At 44.0% G+C, this 22,148-nt stretch overlaps 1 protein-coding gene across 5 annotated transcripts in view; it reads left to right on the top strand.

The window, feature by feature from the left end:
• SPHKAP (SPHK1 interactor, AKAP domain containing) overlaps positions 1-22,148 on the top strand; it is a 123,267-nt gene that overhangs the window by 47,034 nt on the left and 54,085 nt on the right. The window lies entirely within an intron of this gene.

The raw sequence follows: 22,148 nt of genomic DNA, 5'->3' as shown, positions 1-22,148 counted from the left end.
CAGAGATTAAACCAAGAAGCAAGTGAACAGACATTCACTTTTGATTCAGGAAATTCAAGCACACACCTGTAGTAGCTCAAGCCAGAAGCTGGGGGGGGGGGGCGCTAGAGTATACCTCCCAGCCTGCCATCCACTGCTAAAGGGAAGGGACTGAAGTTCCAAGACTTTTCTCCCATTCCTGTTAGAGTGGAGGGGGTGTAGCCAGGCCCCAGCCAGCGGCTAGCATGCTGGAGGGTGGGGGGTTAAATCCCTTCTCTGGCCTAGCCTGGGTCTGCCTGGGAGGGGGTGGGGGGGAAGGTAGTACCAGCTAGGCTTTGCTCCTCCTGCTCCCCGCTCAAGGGAGGTGGGGCAGCCCTTGCTGGGGGCAGGGGGTGGAAAGGTAGTGGCACTGAATTAATAAAAGCTTGATTAAGATTGGTCCTTTCTCTGAAGTGAGTATGTATTGAACACAGCAATTTGCAACCTCAGGCACACAACAGAGAACAACCAAAAATCTCCGCCTAAGCTAAGATACAGCCAGGTAAAACACACTGAGAGCACACACAACTTAGTTTACTTTAAAATTGAAATAAACAAAACAGACAAGAGAAAGCCTTGCATAAGTCTTATGTAATCCTGAGGTCAGCGGGTCTCCTCACAGCCAGGTATTCAGAAAGTCCTTCTTGGGGAATCAGCAGATTGTCTTAGTGTTGGAGTGGAGATCCCATAGGCCTCATCTCTCCTTGGGTTTTTACAGGTGCACTTGCACCCCCTTCTCCCCCTTGGGTGCCTTGACATTAGTATGCTTGTCACTTATAGCACCTTTGGCAGGAATCTCACGCATTCAGTGTCTTTCATCTCTTGGGTATTCCTATCTCCCACCTTTTCAGGTTCTGCTTTATAATGTAAATGTAGTTCTCTGCTTTTTTTGCTCACACCAGGCCAAACAGTCCCTCTCCTGTTCCCTTAGCTCTATCTCCAGCACATATTTGTTATGATTGTGCCCGGTCTTTGCCAACACCTCTCACCTCTTAGTCTGGTCCTGCAGGGCCAGGTGGCAGGGGACCAGTCCCTCCAGCCCAGGTTCCCCAGCCTCTTCCCCCCTCCCCAATGGCCTGGGGGAACTGAGGGGAATTATGCCTGCTCCCCCACCCCTTATCAACTGCTTTCCTGCCTCAATCTTTGACAGAGGTGGGAGGGGGTGGATTCTGCTGGTCTCCTGCCATTTTATAATGTAAATGTAGTTCTCTGCTTTCTTTGGTCCTAGCAAGTAAAGCAGTCTCAGACCCTCTCCTGGCACCGGTACACTGAGCTGGGGAAGGGGGAATTAGAGCCCTTCCAAGACCCCAGACCCCAGCTGGGGTTTGCCTGGGGAGGCAATCCCTCTCAGGCTGTTGCCTCTGCCCCATGCCTTGCTGTCTTTGCTCCAGTGGGGAAAATTCTGGCAGGGGTTGTGCCCCCCCATCCCCTCCTGCCCCTGGCAGACCCAGCTGGTTTCCTACCCCCACCTCCTTGTCGGCCAGCCCTCAGTGCTTCAGCTAGGGAGCAGAGGTACATGGCCAACCCTGCCTTCTGTAGCAGACGGCACAGCCCAGCCTGAAGCTGCAAAGCATCCTGGGATGCCAGGGGACTGTGATTTAACTTGAACCAGGAAGGGGTCTGGGACAGAAGTTTCATAAACCAGTTTGACCTAAATCAGTTTAGTCTGATACTACATTCACCCGGGTTTATCTTAAACCAGTTCCAGCCATTTTGAAACTGGTTTATGTTTTAGCAATCTACCACCCAGGCTGCATATTGTATGTGGAAGGGTCCTCAATGGTACTAAACTCCATGCACAAAGGGAAAGCAGTCTTATACCTGGAAAGCAGCAGCTTTTGCAGCTTGCAGAAGAAAATCCTAGTGCCTGGGTGAACCTGCAGTTTATAATTAAAGTAATGCACAAGACATGGAGAAGACATACACAAGACATGGAAAAGGGGAATAGAAAGCAGTTTTACTGCTATGTGGCTTGATTAGTCATAAATCTACTTTTTAAACTGTCCTCACTCTTCATTGGACATGGAAACTGTTTTCTACTCATGAAGTATAAAAGGAACATACATAGTATTAAAAGAAAATTTTATTTTGAAGCTGTTTCAAGCAATTGTTCACCATAGGGGGGAAAAGGAACACAAAAATGGAAATGGACAGGAAGCAACCTTGAATCCTAGTTCCACAAGAGTGCTAGAGTAAAGAAGGTACTTAGTCCAATCCCAGTACTCCTGCTAACACAATACGGAAAACCCTTGTTATTCGCGGGTTCAGCATTCACAGTTTCAAGTATTCTTGAATGCTGAACCCACATTTTAAATACACTTACAGGAGCTCCTCAGGAGCTCCATGCTTGCTGCTGCTGGGCTCCTGCCAGAGCCGTGCTCCCACCTCCAGCCGCTAGGGGCACTGTGTTCGTGAACACAGTGCTTTATTCATGGATTTCGCCATTCACAGGGGATACAAGAACGTTTCCCCCATGATTGGCAAGGGTCGCCCATACAAGGCAGCTGCTCATGGTGGTAGACTTTGGGAAGACCTAGAAACAGGGATAATGAGAAAGGAGGTAAGAGGGGAGAGAAATACATGATATGTTCACTCCTAACTGACATTAACCAGTGGAACAGATCCTACTTAAAGGGGCCATATATTAACTTCTTTCTACAGGGATAGCAGAAGCTGTTCCTGTCAGTGTGTGGTGGCAAAACCACATATTTTTTATCTTTAATATGCAATATTATTTATAGGTTTACAAAATTGTAAATAGGTAAGAAGACACTGGTAAAACATTGGTAAAAGTTTACCATTTAAGTATTCAACTTTCTTTATTTGAGTGTAAGCACTACTTACAACCTGGTTTTATTTCTTACCCATATCCCATGTAAAAATAATCCTAACACAGTCTCTGTTCATTATATCCCACTGCAGATTAGCACAGTTAGTACAAATAAAAAATAGACTCATGGCTGCCCCACATTTGCTGGCAAGTATGCCAACCTTAATCATTTTAGCTAACTGTGACAAGCTTCTCATTAATAGAGGCAGTGAGGATTTGATTAAAAAGAATGCATCTTTCTGATGTATATGGGATTCCATTACTTTTTTAAAGTGCTTAATAAAAAAGGCCAGTATGTTGTGGAAACAGTTGCGTCTTAGAGGTGATCTACTTCACTTTTTCTTTCATTGTAAATCCTCCCCCTCCCTCTGAGACAGCTAAAGTACTTTCTGTTTAGTGGTCTACATTAGAGTAAAATTGGTAGCTTCCATGAATAGACAAAACTAGTGGGCCAAATCTCTGCAGACACACATAACAATTGAATCTTTCCAAGATGTCCCTTGATTAGGAACCAGCTCACAATTAGGTCAAGTGCTGTGGCTCTGAGACCAGGAGTGGGGAGTAAGCACCCAACCCTGCCCAGCCCAGGCCAACCCATCTCATGTGGAACTGGGGATGGGATTGGGGGGTGGGGGGACAGAGTTTCCCTGCACCTGTGCTCTGGGGATCCCAGGGTGTGAGTAACCTGTAGCTGGGAGCTTTTTCATTTCTGCTTTCCTTTCTCCCCTACACAAGTTCAGTCAATTGCAGGCTATCAAAATGTATTGAAGTCTGCAGTGTGCTTGACACAGAGGGATTGAACCTGTGCTTTTTGTCTCCCAGAAAGACTTGGGGGAAGGGGAGGTGGCAGAAAGGGGGAGCATAATGAGTGGCTGTGCTCAAGTAGGAAGTGAGGACAAAGATGGTTGTTAGAAAGATAGCTTTTACTGACCAAGCAGTGCAAGTGTTTGGTACATTTTTAAAAAGTAACAACTGCCAGCATAAAGAAAAGAGGGGACAGTAGAGTTGTTACAGTAGAGTTGTGGCTACATAGTTGCAGGAGCAGGGTGATGTGAAGAGCCATGCAGTGCAAGATATCTGGAGAACCAACCAGACACACGTCATAGAATGCTTTGTGTCCACACATAACACCAACTTGACTCGCACTTAATATTACTTGATTTTACAGTTACACTGTTGAATCACAGGGAGCTTTAAACTGGTTTAACAGGCTTGTATGTCCTGTCCACGTTGGGTTTAAGGAGCATTTAAACTGTTCTGTTATGTGTGTCCATGGCCATAGGTACACTTCAGATTGCTCCCTCTAGGGCTTACATAACAAAGGCCCTAGAGAGCAATCCACCCCGCTACCCCAACCCCTTCACACACCCCTTGCTTTTCTGGAACAAAGGACAGTACTGTTGTACAATCTGAAATGGTTAATGTGTGTTCAATCCTGCTTTCATTGGCCACAGGCTTCCGGGAGGGCAGCAGAATATGTCCAAAGAATACCATGATAGAAGAAAGTAGTGTAAGTAAATAGACTGGCCCACTACCTTATAAAACAGAGGGTCAAAGTAGCAGAAATCATTAAAAAGCAATGGGCATAAACATCCCTGTTATAGTTGTTGTGTCATGGATCCATATGGCAGTGGTCTCAGCACTTTTAGAGCAGGCTGTTTTACGTGCTGTTGTATTAGCAACCAGAGAACTACAAAGTCATTGTTTAATTAGTCTTCTTTACCAATGTGAAATCTCACCTAAAATGGTGAGCCAGCCCTGACAACATTCATACATACCCATAGTTAATTCTGAGTTTTCAACAGATGGATAAACTTTTTTAAAAAGTGGAATATTTTTTATGAATTGTCAGCCTTTCAAGTTAGTCTCTGTAATGGCCATGTTTGCAAGATTGGTTTGAACATTACAAGCATTTGATTTATAATCTAGCATGTTAAAGGAAAGCAAATGTTTCTTATTTAACATGCAAGTGCCTTAGATCCAGGCACTTGATTCTGCCAGACTACAACAGGAGTCGAAGGTGCTTATCATCAGACCCCCCTCCAAAGTCTGACCATCTGCTTGTATAGCAATGTCTTTCTAGCATAGTAGTGACATATGTGATTAACACACTTGAACATAGTACATTCTTAAGAACTATTCTTGACAATTCTGTTTCTAATTTACATATAAATCAGATGCATAAGAAAATGATGCATAAACTGGAGTTCTGTAGCTTCCGCTGCAGAACAAGTGAGATCTTCCATTCCAGAAGTCTCAGTCAATATATGCTCAACCCACCACGTCCCTGCCTGTCTCAATATTATCTAGAGCAGAAATCTACATCTTCCCCACATTGAAAATGGCCCACTCTCAATGAACTAATTGAGTTGGGTCTATGCCAAGAGACATTCTGTCAATGCACATCAGCTTATGTTTATTTACCTTATTTAGGCCAATGGACACAAGAGAACAAAATGTTCAAGGTTTCATTAATAAATGCATGGTGTGTCTGTCTATAATATGATCCCTGTAGCAGATCAGAATATGTAAGATAGTGCTAGACTTGGATTTTGGTTCTAGACATATAGAACTGTTCTTAACCCAAATGCCCACCTGAAAGCCAACAGTCAATATACAACATTCTTTTTTTTTAAAAAAAGTTCTTGTTTGTGTGCTCTTAATAAGCACTCAAAGATGCAATCACTTGCTTCATTCATTTGCTTACTCCGGTGAGATGACGGTCACTATGAATCTCCTTTTGGGAAGGTTGTGTTTTTTTCTTTTTGTACTGAATACAGACCTAATCAAAAGCCATGTAATAAGATAAAAGGTCTTATATCACTATGAGTTACTTGTCAGTAAGATGCACATAATGGTTTATACATTTACAGAACTTTAATTAAGAGGTCTGAATGGTTCATCTTGCTTCTTGCCCCTTCCCCCTCTTTTGTGATGGTGTTGCAGCTGGTCATGCAGTCATACTCACCTCCAACTCCTTTACCACCTGTCTTGCATTTTGCCAAGCATCTTTCTCCCCAGGATTACCACTGACATTTCTCACCTTTGAATATCTTCCAAACAAACTTAGCTTAGAAATAAAATCCTGACAGGAGAGAGACACTACCACCAAATAGGCATAGATGTGAAATATGCACTGTCAGTGCTAAATCTGTGATTGGTTTGTTATACCGTAAAGAACCAAACCCCTTTACCAAAAAGGGTAAGATTTAGGTTTCTAGTTCTGGAGTCTCATGAAATAAAGAAACTTTATGCACAGAAAAATATCATTTGGGGATATTTCTTAGAGGTTTTTAAACATTAGCCTTTCTTCCTACCATCAAAGCCTGTATAATTCAGATTAAAGGCTTTATTGGCAAACTGACCAAAAAAAACCCCCAACTCAAAATTTTAAGACCTTTTTTTTTAACAGAAGGGGATACAAGATAAGATATGATACTATTCAAAAGTGGATTATCTTGTATTCATTTATCATGATCTGAATAATTCACATATGTTTTTACAGCATGAAATAGTGAGTATTCCAGCTGGTGTTATTTATTTCTGAGGCATGGGGAATCTAACAAGAATTTCCCTACCTGGCAGCATATTTTTCAATGGGAAGGGAGTAGGGGAAGTAGGTGAGAAAATGCCAAAGCCCAGGATAGGCAAAATTCAGCCCTGCATCAAACAGACACAGTTTTGTGCACACAAAACACTGCAGATCAAAAGTAAATTATCTCGTGACCCTGCTGGACTAGAAACTGGAACTTTATATTATTGAAAATTGGAGGTATGGAGAATAGGAATTTTGAGATTTCTAGCTTCCCAATAAACACAGTGTAGTTACTTCCCAATTGGGAAGATGAGAATAACAAATTTTGACATCATGACTCACACTTTTCAGGCATTTCTAAACTCCTTTAGAGTCCCTCAGAGCCCTGTGCAGTTGGACCTATGAATAAGGTAGCAGACAGTGAAAACACAGTCTCGATAAAATATTTAAATGTTTAAGCATTCTAGGAAAAAAAACTTTTTCTCCGCAGTATCTGCTAACCACAGAAAATATAGTGGGTTGCCATAACTGTATTATTTGAAAGACTGTAACAAAGGCTAAGGACAGACATTACACATAAACCGGTTTAAGCGATCAGAAACTGGTTTAAGCCTGTAACAGAACAAAACAGTGCACATAAACCAGTTTGAAAATGGCTGAAACTGGTTTGAGATAAACCTGGCTGAATTTAGTATCAGACTTAACTGATTTGTGTCAAACTGGTTTATGCAATGTCTGTCCCAGACCCCTTGCTGGTTTAAGATAAGCCAAACTCCCTCAGCATCCCAGCATGTTCTCTGTGCTGGGCAGAACTCGGCTCCACAGCAGGGCTGGCCCCTCCCCCTCTGCTCCCTGGCCAGCGCTCCAGCAGAGACTTGCAGGCACAGCAGCACCTGCTGGCTTCCCCATGCCCCCTTCCCCACATCCCCTCACCACTCACTGGTTAAGCAGGGATCCCTTCCTCTTCCCTCTCACAGCACGGACCATAGCCAGCATGTGGCATGCTAGTTAATGCTGTGTAAGGCTCTAGCTGAGACTGCAGACTCAGCAGGGTCTGCCTGGCTTCCCCCTGCCCTACCCGTCCCCCCGCCCTCCACACACACAGACTTTGCTGCTCAAACAGAAAATCCTCCCCTCCCTCCCTCCCATCTTGCACAGCAGGGACCCCAGCCCCAAGGACCCTAGGCATGTGGTATGCTAGCTAATGCCAAACGGTGTCTGTGTGTGTGTCTCTCTCCAATTTCACTGGGGCAGGCAGACAGAACAGTGACTACTTAGGGCTGTTTGGAGCTAATCAACAGGTCAGCCAGTAAGCTGTTTAAGAAGTCTGAAGTAATGGAGAGAGGCCATTGTTTTGCTAATCAGGTGATAAAAACTGTTATCCCCAGCTGGCTTGTTTTCCTGTCAGTATGACAAAGCAGGGAGAGAGATTGAAAAGCTCTATATCATCAACAGATGTACACACTGCACCCCACCCCCTTCTTGCCTCCGAGTGCTAGCTGGGGCCTGGCAACACTCCCACCCCTTGAGCAGCCAGCGGGGAAAAGTCTGGGACCATGCAGGCAGGCCTCTCTAATGAGAGAGTCCTGCCAGGGCCTGGCCATGCCCCCACTCAGCTCAGCTCCCTGCAGAAGGGTAGGGAGGCCTGCTCCAGTACCTGTCAGTTTCTAGCATAAGCCACTGCAGGCATGGGCCTGAATTTCCTCAGTCCCGAGAAAATTCTGTCTGGTTTCAAACCAGTTCAGCCTAGTCAGGTTAAACTAACCTGCAAAGATTGAATCAATTCAGGCTCAGGCTTTTTGAATGTCTGAAATGTCTGCTTTCCCTGTAAATGATTTTTTTTATGAAAACGAAGAATTCATAGTAAATGGCACAAAGTCCATTATGGCTATTTATAATATATTGTGTGCTTATGTAGCTTCCAAATATTATTGTCCATCAAAATTACTTCTACTATTTGGTACGGAGACTAGGAATTTGGAGAGAGAGTTTGTTTCAGCCTTCACACTAATGGTTATTCAGGCATCTTACAGAACTACATTGTATCTCTCACAGATACAAATCCAGTCCTCATTTTCCAGACCTAAGCCATAATTACTAGCAGTATTTTTAGTTCTAAACCCCGTCTTATTTTTCAGTCTGACAATACTTTAATTATATCCTGACGAGGAGGAATCAAACAGCTGAGGGCTAAATTGTGGCATTAAGTCACAGTCCTGTATTGGGAGGTGATGTCACACTGCCCCAATATGAGCTCTGAGAAACACAGCACCTCCCAGTAGTACCCAAGAAGGACAAAAGGTTCCCTGCCACCCACACACTGCCCCTCTTTTGCTCAGGGGGAGTGGGGAAGGAAGCTATGCTATTGTCCTATCTTTTCTTTACCAGTTACTCCCTCCAGTCTTGCAGAGGACTGGCTCCATGAAAAAAAAATCTCAATGTCTTTACAGAAGGGCAGAAAGAACAGCTCTGAGAGTTGTTCTAACTAAAGTGCCTGCAGCATCTCATGCATCAGCATCCCTGCACTTCAAAATGGTGGCAAGGCGCTTTAACTAAAGCTTGTTGAATGAGCTTTAGTTAAAGCACCCCCTCACCACCATTTTGAAGTGTGGGAATGCTGATACATGAGATGCAGAAGCTGTCTGGAGCATGCTAATTAGCAAGCTCCAGCAGACTCGATTAACTGAGTCTGCTCCAACATGCTGTAATTACAGCGTATCAGAGCAGCCTCCCCACATGTGTAAAGACACCCAAGGGTTCCGCAGAAGTCTCTTGCCCCCTGGCTGTCCCTTACAGGAGCCCAGTAATCTGGTATCTATAATTTAGCTCCACATGAAGTTTAAAGATCAACAGCATCTCCCCACAGAGAATAATTCAGTATAATTCATGGCATTTCTTTGCATGTAGTCCTGTTCTATTTTGTGGAAAAGGTGCTTTCTAGCATATACAGGCAGTCCTCAGCATAGAACACAATTGGTTCCTGAAAACTGTGTCTTAAGTCAAATGGGTGATTGGTTCCCTTACAATGCTTGATACAGCTGTGTCCAGCTAGTAAGTCTGTTGCGGTGGAAGGGAAATGGGGAAGGAAGGGGCATGGGGGAGCAGACCAATGCCTCTGCAGCAAAGGAGGGATCGGGGCTGGGACCAGGGAAGTACTGCACAGGAGGGGTGGGAGTGGGACAAAGGTGCAACTCATCCAGGGGGCCAGAGGGGGAGCTCCTGCCACTATGGGCCTCATGGTTTGGGGCTGCTCATCTGCCAGCTCCTGCTGCTACTCCCGCCACTCATCCAGGAGGGCATGGGGGGGGCGGGCATGTGCCCCCAGATCTGCATGGGGTGGGTGAGGCTGGGGCCGCACCATGCTGCACTCCTGGTGGGCAGCAGAGGCTATGGGGGGACTATGGTGAATTTTTGGGTAGCCATAGCCCCCCCCCATAGCCCCTACTACTCTGCTGCCTGCCCCACCCGAATTCAGGGGCACATGCCCCCCCATACCATCCACCGCTTGCCCATAAGGGGTGGGTGCGGGATGGAGCTGTGGCTTGTCCAGGGGGTGCAGGGATGGTGGAGGTCAGCTCCTGCTGCTGTGCGCTGCTCATCTAGAGGCAGAGCAACAGCTCTGTCCTGTGGCTGCCCCACCCTGGCTGGGCAAGTGGCGGCAGGGCATAGCCCCCACTCCCAACACCACTGTGCCCACCCTAAATACAGCGTGGTGCAGCCCTGGCCTTCCCTGGCCTGTGCAGATCTGCAGGCACATGCCCCCTTCCCATGCCCTCCCGGATGAGTGGCAGGAGCAGCAGCGAGAGCTGCCAGATAAGCTACCAGACGAGCAGCTCCTGGACCAGTGGCATGCAGCAATGGGAGCCACCCCCACCTCCACACTCCCTGGATGAGCTGTGTCTTTGTTCCACACCCCCACACTCCGGCTGGGCAGCGGTTACCCCAGCCCCTGCCTCAATCCCTCCTTTGCTCAGGGGCGTTGATCTGCCCTCCCCACACCTCTTCCCTGCCCCTCCCCTTTTGCCACAACAGACTTACCAGCTGGATGCAGCTGTATCGAGTGTGCTGAAGTTGAAACCTGTGTCGGAACTTTGAAACATGGTGTCAATTTATACAGGTTGTAAGTGCTGTTTGTCATAAATAGAAAAGTTGTAAGTTGAGGACTGCCCATTTTACTTTCTAAGGCTACATACAGGCGTTACATTTAGATTGATATAACCAGAGTTAAGTCAATCTAAATGTCCATCTGTGAAGGTATTCAGGGGCATTAAGTTGGGCAAAAAATGGTGGGCCTGATCTAAGTCACTTCTCCTGAGGAAGTGAACTAACATAGATTGGAAATGGGTTAACCTGATGTATTGAATGTCTCCTGTCCCTCCCCCTACCCCAAGTTACTTACCTCTGTTTCCCTGCATGGTTCCGGGCCAGCAAATGGCTGTACATGCCACTCCTGGTCTACCTTCACACAGCTTACAATAAGCTACATGAACATAGAACAGGTGCAACAAACACTTGTACACACACTAAGCCAATGGGGCCTTGCTGTGGCTACACTTTCAGCAATATGTGCAAAGTTAGAGAGCTGAAAAATGCTTTGGGTAGTTTTGTGGGTAGAGACTGATGCTATACAGAAGGGCAGCTCATAATCCCCTTGGTGTCTCACAAACTCACCTTCCTAATGCACTCAAGAGCTCTTCCTTAAGTGGTGGGAATCCTGCTGTTTTTTCCAAAATATATCTCCGTGGAATCATAGAAAAGTAAGTCTGAAAGGACCTCATGAGATCATCTACTTTCCCCCCTGCTCAAGGGCAATACCATTCCTGTCTAAATCATCTCAGCCAGATGTTTGTCTAAACTGTTTTTAAAAACTTCAAAGTTGAAGATTCTACAGTCTCTGTAGGCAGTATTTACCACTGCTTCCCTGTGCAGACCTGTAACAACTTACTTCTGCCACAGCTATACAGCAGCTGACTGTAACATGAATTCAGGCTGTGGAGAAATGTAGTATGTTCAACACTGTATCTCCACAGCAGTGATGAGAAGCAGATGGTGCACACAGCAGAAATATTTCTTTAAGTATAAATCATAAGTGACAGCTAATTACATCAAAACCAAAGGAATAAGCCTTAATGAGAAGAAAACATTCACAGCTATCTTCGAAACTGTGAAATATGAAAGAGTGCCCTAGATTCACTGATGCAGTCCAGCCATTAAAATAGGGACAGTCTTTAACATTTCAGGATTTAAGACTTAATCCCACAATGAGATGTGAATGATGGACTTGCTAAAGCAAACTGGGACTACATTTCATATATAATCTCCCCCACTCCTAATTCTTGAAGTGCAAACCCCATTATCACAAGCATATGCTTGTGGTGAAAAGAGAAAAATATCTACCAAAGAACTATATCCTGGACCCGGTTTGTATGTAATTGAGGGAAGCAGAAGACTCTTGAAATCACAAAAGATAACTGTGCACTGGGCTGACTGCTTCTAGGGACAATCCACCACATTTTATGAGTCAAAGCCAACTACTTCATGGGCAGTAGCAGTGAACCTATGTGGGAGGGGTTCTCATATAAAGTGAGCTTCCTGAACCCTATGTGAAGGTTCCCTTCACATTTCTATTAGCAGATTGCTGAGGGCTGGTTTTGGCAAATAATTTAAAATTATCAGGACAGCTTAGAAAAGTGTTTTGTGGTTCATTCAGTCAACGAGTGCTAATTGCCAGGTTTGTGCGTTAAAATAAATGCAACACATTGAGTAAATATGCCTGGCATCCCTGTAGTTACCACTGCTATCTGACAGTTATTGCTCCTGCTTCATGGATCGGTTCTTGAATTAGAGTGGTAGATGTTGATGCTTTGATGTTAGGAAACATAGTTCAAGCGCTACTGACGACTAGCCAGAAGCTGTTGTGAGTAGTACCTTGTTTGGGGGGTTGGACATCAGCCAGTGAAGTGTTATAGGAAGAAAGGAGAGCTAGAAAGCCATTGACTTGCATACTTTGTTCAGCAATAGGTTGTATTAATCTGAAGAGTCTGTTAATGAAGAATCATGGCTCACTCTTGTTGACCTGTAAATATCGATTGTTTGCACCATACTGTATTCCTATCAAGCTCCATATAGATGTCTGCAGTGGAAAGCTAGTCTCTGTTCCCTGGGGAAGTTTTTTTCCTTATAGATGCTGCATTTTAATGAGAGATGGAAGATAAAGGAAATTTTTAAAAGTGGCTATTGTGCTGGTCTTCATTGTGTTTGCTTATACTAGTCTTCAGGAATCTGAGCATTGTGGAAAGAGAATGCTTTTCATTTTAAGCACAGCACAGAATGCCAGGAATGCATTCATTGTAATTCCAGTGCTGCTGCTAATCTGGAGTGCTTTCAGACAAGTAACTTAACCTCATGTCCCCACTGTACATCGACAATATGGAAGGTGTCAGATCAGGATTAACGTGTAGTTTTTTACTAGATTATGTGTAGTGGTCTACCTAAATGACAGGGGTACTTAACAGTTTTCACAGCTTGATCATGGCCTAAAGCTCTAATTCCATGGTCATTTTGTGGTGCCCTCCCCTCCCCTGGCACTGAGTGGCAGAGGGACTCCAGGGGAGGAGAGACAAGGGGCAGCTGCCATCTTGTTAGCTGCCCTTCATGCTGCCTTACCAGCCAGCACTTTCCCCTCCCAGCAGCAAGGACCACTGGCTCCCACTGGGGAGCCAGGATTTTAAGTTTTTTGTTGTAGATTTTGTGGATTATCCCAGATTTTGTGGTTTCCACGAAATCCACAGAATTGTGAATTCAGTAGGTCCCTACTTATGTGTAGCTTTCAGTATTGTTTTTGCTTCTGCTAAAACAACATTTCCTTCTGTCTAAAAGGATTTTATGCAGATCTTAAAATTCCCACTATAAATTAATCTTCTTATATACCAAGGGAGGGTGAGGGGTAGAGAAGTAAGAGGTCATTACAGTAGTTACACATACACTGAGCAGAAGAAGATTCCTGGCATGTCACTAGGTGACAACTGTAGGGTAAGGAAGGTTGGTCATTTCCTCAAGTCCTGTAGACAGCTGTGTGGGGGAGGGAAGTGTCAGCCCAGCCTGACTCACTCTCTTCCATAGGACCCAGCACCTTTGCTTATATCGCTCAGGTTTAGGGATGACATTAAGCCCTGCTGTCAGTATCATGCATGAAGACCCTCCTTACATACTCCATTGACAAAAGTAGAGTTTCTTCTGGTTTACTTCATTGTTAATCAAGGTAAAACTAGAGAATTAAATGGTATGTCCAAGTACCAGACCTAGCACAAGCCCTGTCTGGTACATTCCAGATCATAATACACAAAGTTTGCTCAAAATTCTCCATGTTCTGGGGTCATGGCCTGGAACATCTTGCACCTATAGAGTGTTAATGCCTCCTGTTTTCATTTCAACATCTCTTATCCAGCAAACACCTACTGTGTTCATTTCCTCATTTTGCAGCTGATTTCTCTGCCAGAAATCATTTTGGTCAGCACAGAAATAACATGAGAGAAATAACGAGGCATACACTGCATCCAATTTTTTATGGATAATTAGCTCATATAATCTTCCAGAAAAGTCATTTTTTTCTAAGTAAACATCATGTTATTCCAGATGCCTCAGCAGCCATATTCCATACAAGTTCTATTTTATTTATTTAAATATTAAGAACCCAATTCTGTCATGTATGAAGGATAGGGGAACTTGAGGCAGAATGTACTCTGGTCACCAATATTAGTCACAACTGGTAGTAACCTCAATGGGGTAGGAAGAGGTCGGAGTAGGGGGAGGGGAAGAATCAGCCTAAATTCATCCATTGAAAAGAGATTCTGCTTGTAAAGGACAAAAAAGTGATGTGAAATATCTACTTTTCGATTTCCAAATCTTTCTGGCATGAAGCATACAGCATTTTACAAAAGTCCAGGAGTTAACCCTGAACACCCCTGTGCAGCAGAGAATTGTTTTCTGTACAGCAGGAGAACTGAGAAACACAGGGATTATGCTATTCTCCCACCTCTCCCCCAAGCCCAATTGATACAGCAAATAAGTAGGAGAGCAGGAAATAAAATCCAAATATCCTAAATACAAGCCCCATGGTGTAAACATTGCAGAGAATCAGCCACCAGGAAGATAACTGAACATAAGTGCAAAATAAAGCAAACATTAATAATGTCAGGTGAACACTTTCCAAAGGATGTGCTTTTGCACTGAGAACATTTCAGTTGGCAGCTTATGACAGGTACATTAAAAAGCTACAGAACAGCATCTTCTTCCTTTATATGCTCCTTATGCTAGTTTGCTGAAAAGTCACAAGTCCCACTCCTTAGCATGAAGATCTTCAGAAAAAATGCCATTAAAAGTCCTAACATATGTAACACAGGAATTCAAACTAGGGCTAGGGACAGACATTACACATAAACTGGTTTAAGTGATCAGAAACTGGTTTAAACCTGTAACAGAACAGATGTTCAGTGCCCATAAACCAGTTTGAAAATGGCTGAAATTGGTTTGAGATAAACCTGGTTGAATGTAGTATCAGACTTAATTGATTTGGGACAAACCAGTTTATGCAAGGTCTGTCCCAGACCCCTTGCTGTTTTAAGATAAACCAGACCCTCCCAGCATCCCAACATGTTCTCTTGGCTGGGCAGGGCTCTCTCCTCCACAGCAGGGCTGGCCCCTCCCCTCCACTCCCTGGCTGCCACTCCAAAGACTGTGGGCTGCATCCCTCCTCCCTGCACCACTCCCTGCTAAACAGAAATTTCCCCCTCCCCTTTGCCTTGCTGAAGAGGTATCTTTGTATTAGCTAGCAGACCACATGCTGGCTACTGTCTGTGATGAATCAACAGGCAGAATCAATAAGTAGCTGGTAATGTACCTCTGTTGTTTTCTTAATTGGGTGATAAGCACTGTAATCAATTCCCTGCTGAGCTACTCAAAGTTCCTGCCAAGCCTGGTCAGCCCCCACTCAGCTCCACGCTGTGGAAAGAAGGGAGGGCTGCTCTAGCACCCCCCAGCTTCTAGCCTGAGCCACTGCAGGCATGTGCCTGCATTTCCAAGATGTCTGTCCAGTTACAAAACTGATTTAGCCTAGCCAGGTTAGACTAACCTGCAAAGATGGAATCAATTCAGGCTCTGGCTTTTTGAATGTCTGCCCCTAGCCTACACTATCACAATGGTTCTTTCTGATCTATGAAGCCTGTGTTCATACAGGACAAACTAGTCCTTTTAATTGTCCCTTTGGCCACAAGCCCTGAAATGCATCTAGCCATGCTTTTTCATAAGACGTATTTGATCAGCTGAGTTATAGAGAAGATAATAGGTAGTGTATTATTCTGTTTGAGAGAAAGCCATATGTAATGACTAGGGACCTACTGAAGTAGCAGTTTGACAGCTTCCACAAAATCTGGGCAGGGGGATAAGAGGGGACACAACTTACTGAGTGCTGTGGCAGCTTGTTGCGGGGGGGGGGGCGGGGAGGAGAGGTTGCCAGCTCAAAGGGCTTCTGGCAAGATAGCTGCCACCCTTGCCACTGATTGGCTGTGAAGACTGCCTGTCATGTGCTCTTCCTCCAACAATCAATGGTGAGGGGTGAGGCTGCATGATGGAGAGTCCTCACAGCCAATCAGTGGGGAGGGCAGGAGTCAGTGGGGCCCCTCAGCCAGAGGCATTGGTGTGCTGAGCTCCACTTGTGAAATGGCTGCCCAGGCCCATATTTGTCCTGCAAAATCAGGGGGCAGCCCCCAGGAATTAGGTGAGTCCCTAATAAGTATTATTTGAAATTGGTAAGCATCATTATTTCCTCTTTGCTTGGATGCATGAGATGGCACAGGAAGAGCTGAGGAATTGTGAGTGGGCCTGAATGAATGCAAAAACTACTCTAAGTTTAGTGTTTGATTGGCTACAGCAATATGCTTCTGTCTGGTAAAATTAGCTGTCCTTTATCACACTAGCATAGAGCCATGTGTATATACTGGTGCCCAATGCAAGATTTAGATATGGCAAAAATGGGACAGTGAGAAAGAAGAAGGTACTTTTGAACCAGTAGCTACTTTGTAAAACAAAGACAATAAGATTTCACTCTGTGATTGAAACACCAGTGCATTATTTTAATGAGCTATTAACATCATCCTTCAGGTCAGGGACCAGACTGTTTTATAAAAGATCTCTCTGTTTCCGCCTCATCTTACAGCCAGTAAAATAAAGTTTGTGACTTTCTTGACCACATACAGCAAGTCATTAGGAAAATGAGGAACAAAAATACATATTTGGTTCTACAGACCCTTCTTTAAACATTCAAAGATGCTGCCTCTCCTACAGTACTGTTAATTATAATTAGTCCTATATCTGTTAGAGTTCAGTTAAGAGAGTTGCATTCCTCTGGCTGTCCCATTACCCCAATCCCATTTCCAAATAATGAAGGGCTGTTACCCCCTGTGTTACACACAGTGGCAGTGTTCAGTGGGCACTAGCTGGGAAATCAATAGACTCAAGTTCTCTTCCTGACTTTGATACTAGTTTTCTAGGTAATCAGGGCAAGTCACTCCACTTTTCTGCTTCAGTTTCCTCCTCTAAAATGTAGATACCATCTTTCATTCCTAGACAGTGAAATCTAGGGGGTGAAAACAGTTAAGCTATGTCTTACAACATGGGACATCTTTGGATGCATGTCAGGGCTTGTGGCAAAAGAGACAGTTAAAAGTTATTTGTCTTGTATAAATCACACTCAGACACCCCTGCATTAAGCTTTGAGACTCCAGTTAAAACTAAGCGTTTATTTCTTTGTGTGCCACAGACAGATAATAGAAGACATCAAAGGCAAGATCCTGCAATGAATCATAGATCATACAAAATTAGGGTTGGAAGGGATCTCAGAAGGTCATCTAGTCCAACCCCTTGCTCAAAGCAGGACCACCACCAACTAGATCATCCCAGCCAAAGCCTTGTCTACCCGGGTCTTAAAAACTTCCAAAGACGGAGATTCCACAACCTCTCTGGGTAGCCTGTTCCAGTGTTTTACTACTTTGCAAGACAATGTGTCCTAATATCTAACCTCAACTTCCCTTGCTGCAACTTGAGAACATTGCTCCTATGGGTTGACTGGTGCCTCCTGAGTCAGGGGGGCACTTGCCCCCCCAGAGGTTAGTGACTGGGGGAGCAGGGGGTGCCCGTGGTCAATCATGCTAATGGGAGGGTTCCAAGTCAGCGTGACTGGGTTGGTGCGATTGGCCGCGGGGGAACCCCCACCCCTGTCAATGAGATCAGCTAGGGGGGAGACCATAGGAATTGCTTCTCTTGGTGCCTTCACTCCACAGCCAGCGCTGTCAGGGTGGGCACCAGTGCTCTCACCTGCCCCCCCTCCCAATCGCCAAAGTGGAGAACGCTTTGTCAGGGTGTTCACCAGCACTCTCAGGGGGTGCACGTGCACCCTCTATGTGCCGCCACTGATTGCTTCTTGTTCTGTCAATGGCTGCATATTAATTAGATGAGAGACATCCATGCAACTCCAGCATAGGTAGTATATGCCCTATTGTATGTAGAAAGACAACCCTGTCTCTTGTGGGGTCCTTGGCAATCTGATTTGGGAGAATGATTCTTCCCAACTCCAAATCTGGCAATCATTAACCTTGAGTGTGTGAGCAAGGAATACCTGCTAAGCATAAGAAAAGTCTGTACCACTTCTCTGTACCAATTCTGAGCACTGGACTGCCCTTTAGGTGTCTTAGCAGTGGCCAAAATTTGATGCTGCAGAGGAAAAGTAGAAAAAAGGACTCACTGGGACCAAGATTCCAAGCCCAGAAAGAGCTGGCACAGTCATCCAGCCGCAACACAGCACATCTAAACACATTAAGAAAATTCTCCCAGGAACTTGATCAATGCATCTATCTGTTTTAAAATTCGTAGCAGTACTTGTTTTAAAGACTCAGAACAATGGCAAGTCCGCCATCTCCCCTAGTAAGCTGTTTCTGTGTTTAGTTACCCTTACGTTTCATTTGAAGGTTAATTTTACCTTCTCCTTCCTGCTAGTGGATTTTCTTTTATGGTTTTTTTCATAAAACTTCTTCCCATCCGGAAGCTCCTTTTTTTTTTTTTAAAGTGTAAGTGCCTGTACCCAGTGATCCGAGTCACTTCACAGCATCCTTTCCCAGAAGCTCAATAAGTTATGTTTCTCCAGTCTCACATCTTACCCTGTATTGCGTTTGGTCTTCCTTTGAGCTCTGTCTCAAGATACGAGCAGCAGAACTGAATGCAGTATTTTAGTAGTGGTCTTACCACTGCTGTGTGTAAAAGCCAGATCACTTATATGCTTCTACTTATCTATATATTCGTATGCCCAAGGATTGCATTAATCCTTTTAAAGCCAAAGCATTGCCCTTAGACTTCACATCTAATGTGACTGGTTTGGAAAAGAATGACTCAGTGGAGGACAGGGTCGTCATGGGCCATACTCTGGGATCTCTTGGCTTATGAACCAAACACAGTGTGCAGGCACTTTGCCATCCAGGGGCCATCCAGGATTGCCCCTTTAAAATGGCCCTTCAGGGGTGAAACTTTGGGAACTCCTAGGCAGTCTCAATTCCTGTAGATATTTGCTTCTGCTCTTTCCTCTCAGGTGTATTACTGTGTATTTGGCTTCCTTACTGCCTTCTGTTGGATTGGGGCCATTTAATCAGGCAAGTCAGACCATTCTGAAACACTAAATAATGAGGACAATGGGTTTTGTTTCTTCTGCAGATTTTACCAGCTCAAATTTGTTCTTATAATCCAGTGTGTTCATAAAAATATTAAATTGTTTGGGACCAAGAATCTCTGGGAAACACCACTGGAAATGACCTTGCTCAGTGACACCCCTGCATTAAGTACAAATTGAGATCTGTCAGTGAACCAAGATTAAACATAATGGGCGTGTCTACACTTATGCTTTAATGCAAAATAGCTTATTTTACTGTGACTTAAAGCAGCGTGTAAAAAAAAAAAAAGTGTGATTAGGCTAATGCACAGTAAAATAGGCTACTGTGCATCAAGCATTACTTCAAAACGGTGCACATTCATTACAGTGCACATTAAGGCAGTCTAATGTGAATTTCTTTAGTACCTTACATTGGAGGTACTAAATTTAATGTGCGTTAGAAAAAGTATCTTAATGCACATATAGATGTGCCCAATGTGTTGTATTAATTGGGTACAATGCAAGCTTTCTTCAAAATGTCAGGTGGTACCAGGTCAGAAAACCCTGTGTGCTATCTACATGTGCTATTTTATCTTACGTGACTCTATCAGCCAGACATGTAATCTTTCAGATATACCGATCCTGCTCACTTGCATTTAATTATATTTTAGCTTCTCCATTTTTGTCGACAGAGTCCCAAATTAACAGTTCCATTATTTTACCCAGGATAGACGTCAAACTAATTAATTCTTCCTTTTGCCATTTTTAAATATTGGGACTATACTGGCAGTCCTCCAAATCTTTAAAATTTCCCTGCTTTTCCAACATTAATTTTTAACTAATGTTAGTATAAGGAGACTCTTGGGTGTTGTTTATCCAGGCCTGTTGACTTGAAAACATTTAGTTTTTGTAGGTGCTGCCTCATATCTTCCTTTTCTTTAGAAAGTAGCCAATTCCACCCACACCACATGGGATGAATGCGTCTTCCGGCTTCATTCCAAGTATTGAACAGATGCCTGTTACAACGTTACTGGGTTATCTGCATCACTGTTTATAGTTTTACCATTTGCATTCTCCAGTGGACCTCTACCTCACCTAGGTTTTTTGGTCCCCATACTGCTTTTTTATAGGAGCATGGCTTAATACTCAGTAAATGATACAGACTGGAATTCTCAGTGATAAGACTGGAAATCACTCTGTGTAATTAGGTGCCTCTTGCTACACTAACACAGAGCAGTTTCCATCTCAGGCTCTTAAAGTATGGATCTTGATTTCAAATGCCAGCGCACAAGAAATACCGCAAGTTCTGTATGCATATTTTAATACAAAATCTTTCCCCAAGTATTTTAGCTAGTCAGCTTGTACATACAAAAATCCTTAAATGGTTAAAAGGTATGTGTTCTTTTGTCATTTTACATGAAATATTCATTACAGCCATACACATAGGTTGTATACAAAATGCCAACTATCTCTCTTTCAGGAAAAGCATGAGGAAAAAAACCCCTTCAAACATCATCATCTACCAGGTGCAGCTATTACAGGCCAGAACTGAGGACTTGTGGGTCAGGGGAAAGTTTTCTTTGTACAGAGTTTTCCCTGACAACCAGAAATTTAAAACAAATCTTGGAAACCCCTTAGTGTCTTTGAAATACCTTATTGGCTAGCATCCCACAAGCTGGTTAAAATGGTTATGTTCAGTTTCATTGCTTCTAATAGCATGGCAGGGATCTGGCACTACCAGGGCTTTCAGGCTTCTGAATTAGCAGCAGAAGGACTGGAAACCCAAGAACCTTCCTAGTTTCTAGTCTTTCTGTTCCACTATAGAGAAACTGAAAGCCCTGAGAAGTCTGGTTTGAATCAGGGATTCTATACTCCCTACTGGGGTACCAGGAGCTAAGCCCCAGTTAGAGCTGATGGCAGGGAGCCCTGTCACACAACAACTCTGGTGCTATGGTCTCAGGCAACGCAAAGTCCCCAGAAAACTATTGGTAAAGTAGGTCAAAGTCTGACAGAATCCTGCCTAGAATTCTGTGAAAGTTCAAACGAAATATCTTTGCAAAAACAAAAACAAGAGAGAGAGAGAAAGAAATTAGGGTTCAGTGATCCAAGGAGTTTGGCTGGAAAATTCCTGCCAAGCAAAAAGGTAGCATTTCAAAAACCTTCAAATCATTACTAAGGTATGTCTTCGTTATAGATAAACATGAAATCTTTTCATGTGCAATCTAGCCTGAACCCCACAGCTTTGTGATCTTCAGAGCAGACAATGAAAATGGTCAAACTAAGAATCGAGCTGATTCATGATTATAATAGGATTTATATTTGGGCCTGTTCCTGTTGAACTCTCTGCCAAGTGCCCCTTGACTTCACTGGACAAGTGGACATAGTTACAGGTATGTGTATGCCACACATATCTAAACAGGCTATTAGAAGTTGTGCCCCAGTGACCTGTTACCCTTTATTAATAAACTGAAATCCCAAGAGGGGGTGCTTATATGCTGCAGATTCCTGGTTCTTCTCTGTTTCATCATGGTAAGAGTGAGGGCAGTCATCCTGGAAACAAGAACAAATACTGCAGATTTCAAATCCAAAATGTTTACTTTGAGGCACTTTTAGGTACTTACAGCTAACCCCATTCCATGCATCATTTCACCAGATCTTAGCTGTTTTCCCTCAGTGGTCCATTTGAGGCTAATAATTAATCAGTAATCTGTTTGGTTCCCCACCACCACCACCTTTATGTGTCACCCATGAAGCCTGTAGAAAACGAAATGAAATTAAATAGTTCATCTCCAGTGTCCCATGTCAGATTCTGTTCCAAGGCCTTTGTACACTTTGCTTAAATATAATAATAACAACATCTACCCATGTTTCCAAAACGAGGCTTTGATCATATTCGTGGCCTCTAGGCACTCCAATACAGGGATTCAAACTACTCATCTGGCCTGATGGGCTGTATGAAGGTACAAGGCCTTAGATCAGCTCCACAGCTCCCTCCGCATCACATGGCCAGAGTGAGCATTGTGTTCAGTGCAGTTCTGGGGCAGCTGGAACAGGCACTGCATGTGATGCATTTC

The sequence above is a fragment of the Crocodylus siamensis genome, chromosome 6, assembly GCF_052110815.1.
Source record: "Crocodylus siamensis isolate JL-2025a chromosome 6, ASM5211081v1, whole genome shotgun sequence".
NCBI classification, from domain to species: domain Eukaryota; kingdom Metazoa; phylum Chordata; order Crocodylia; family Crocodylidae; genus Crocodylus; species Crocodylus siamensis.
Note: the sequence above shows the minus strand (reverse complement) of the source record. Positions and strands in the feature narration are given on the sequence as shown.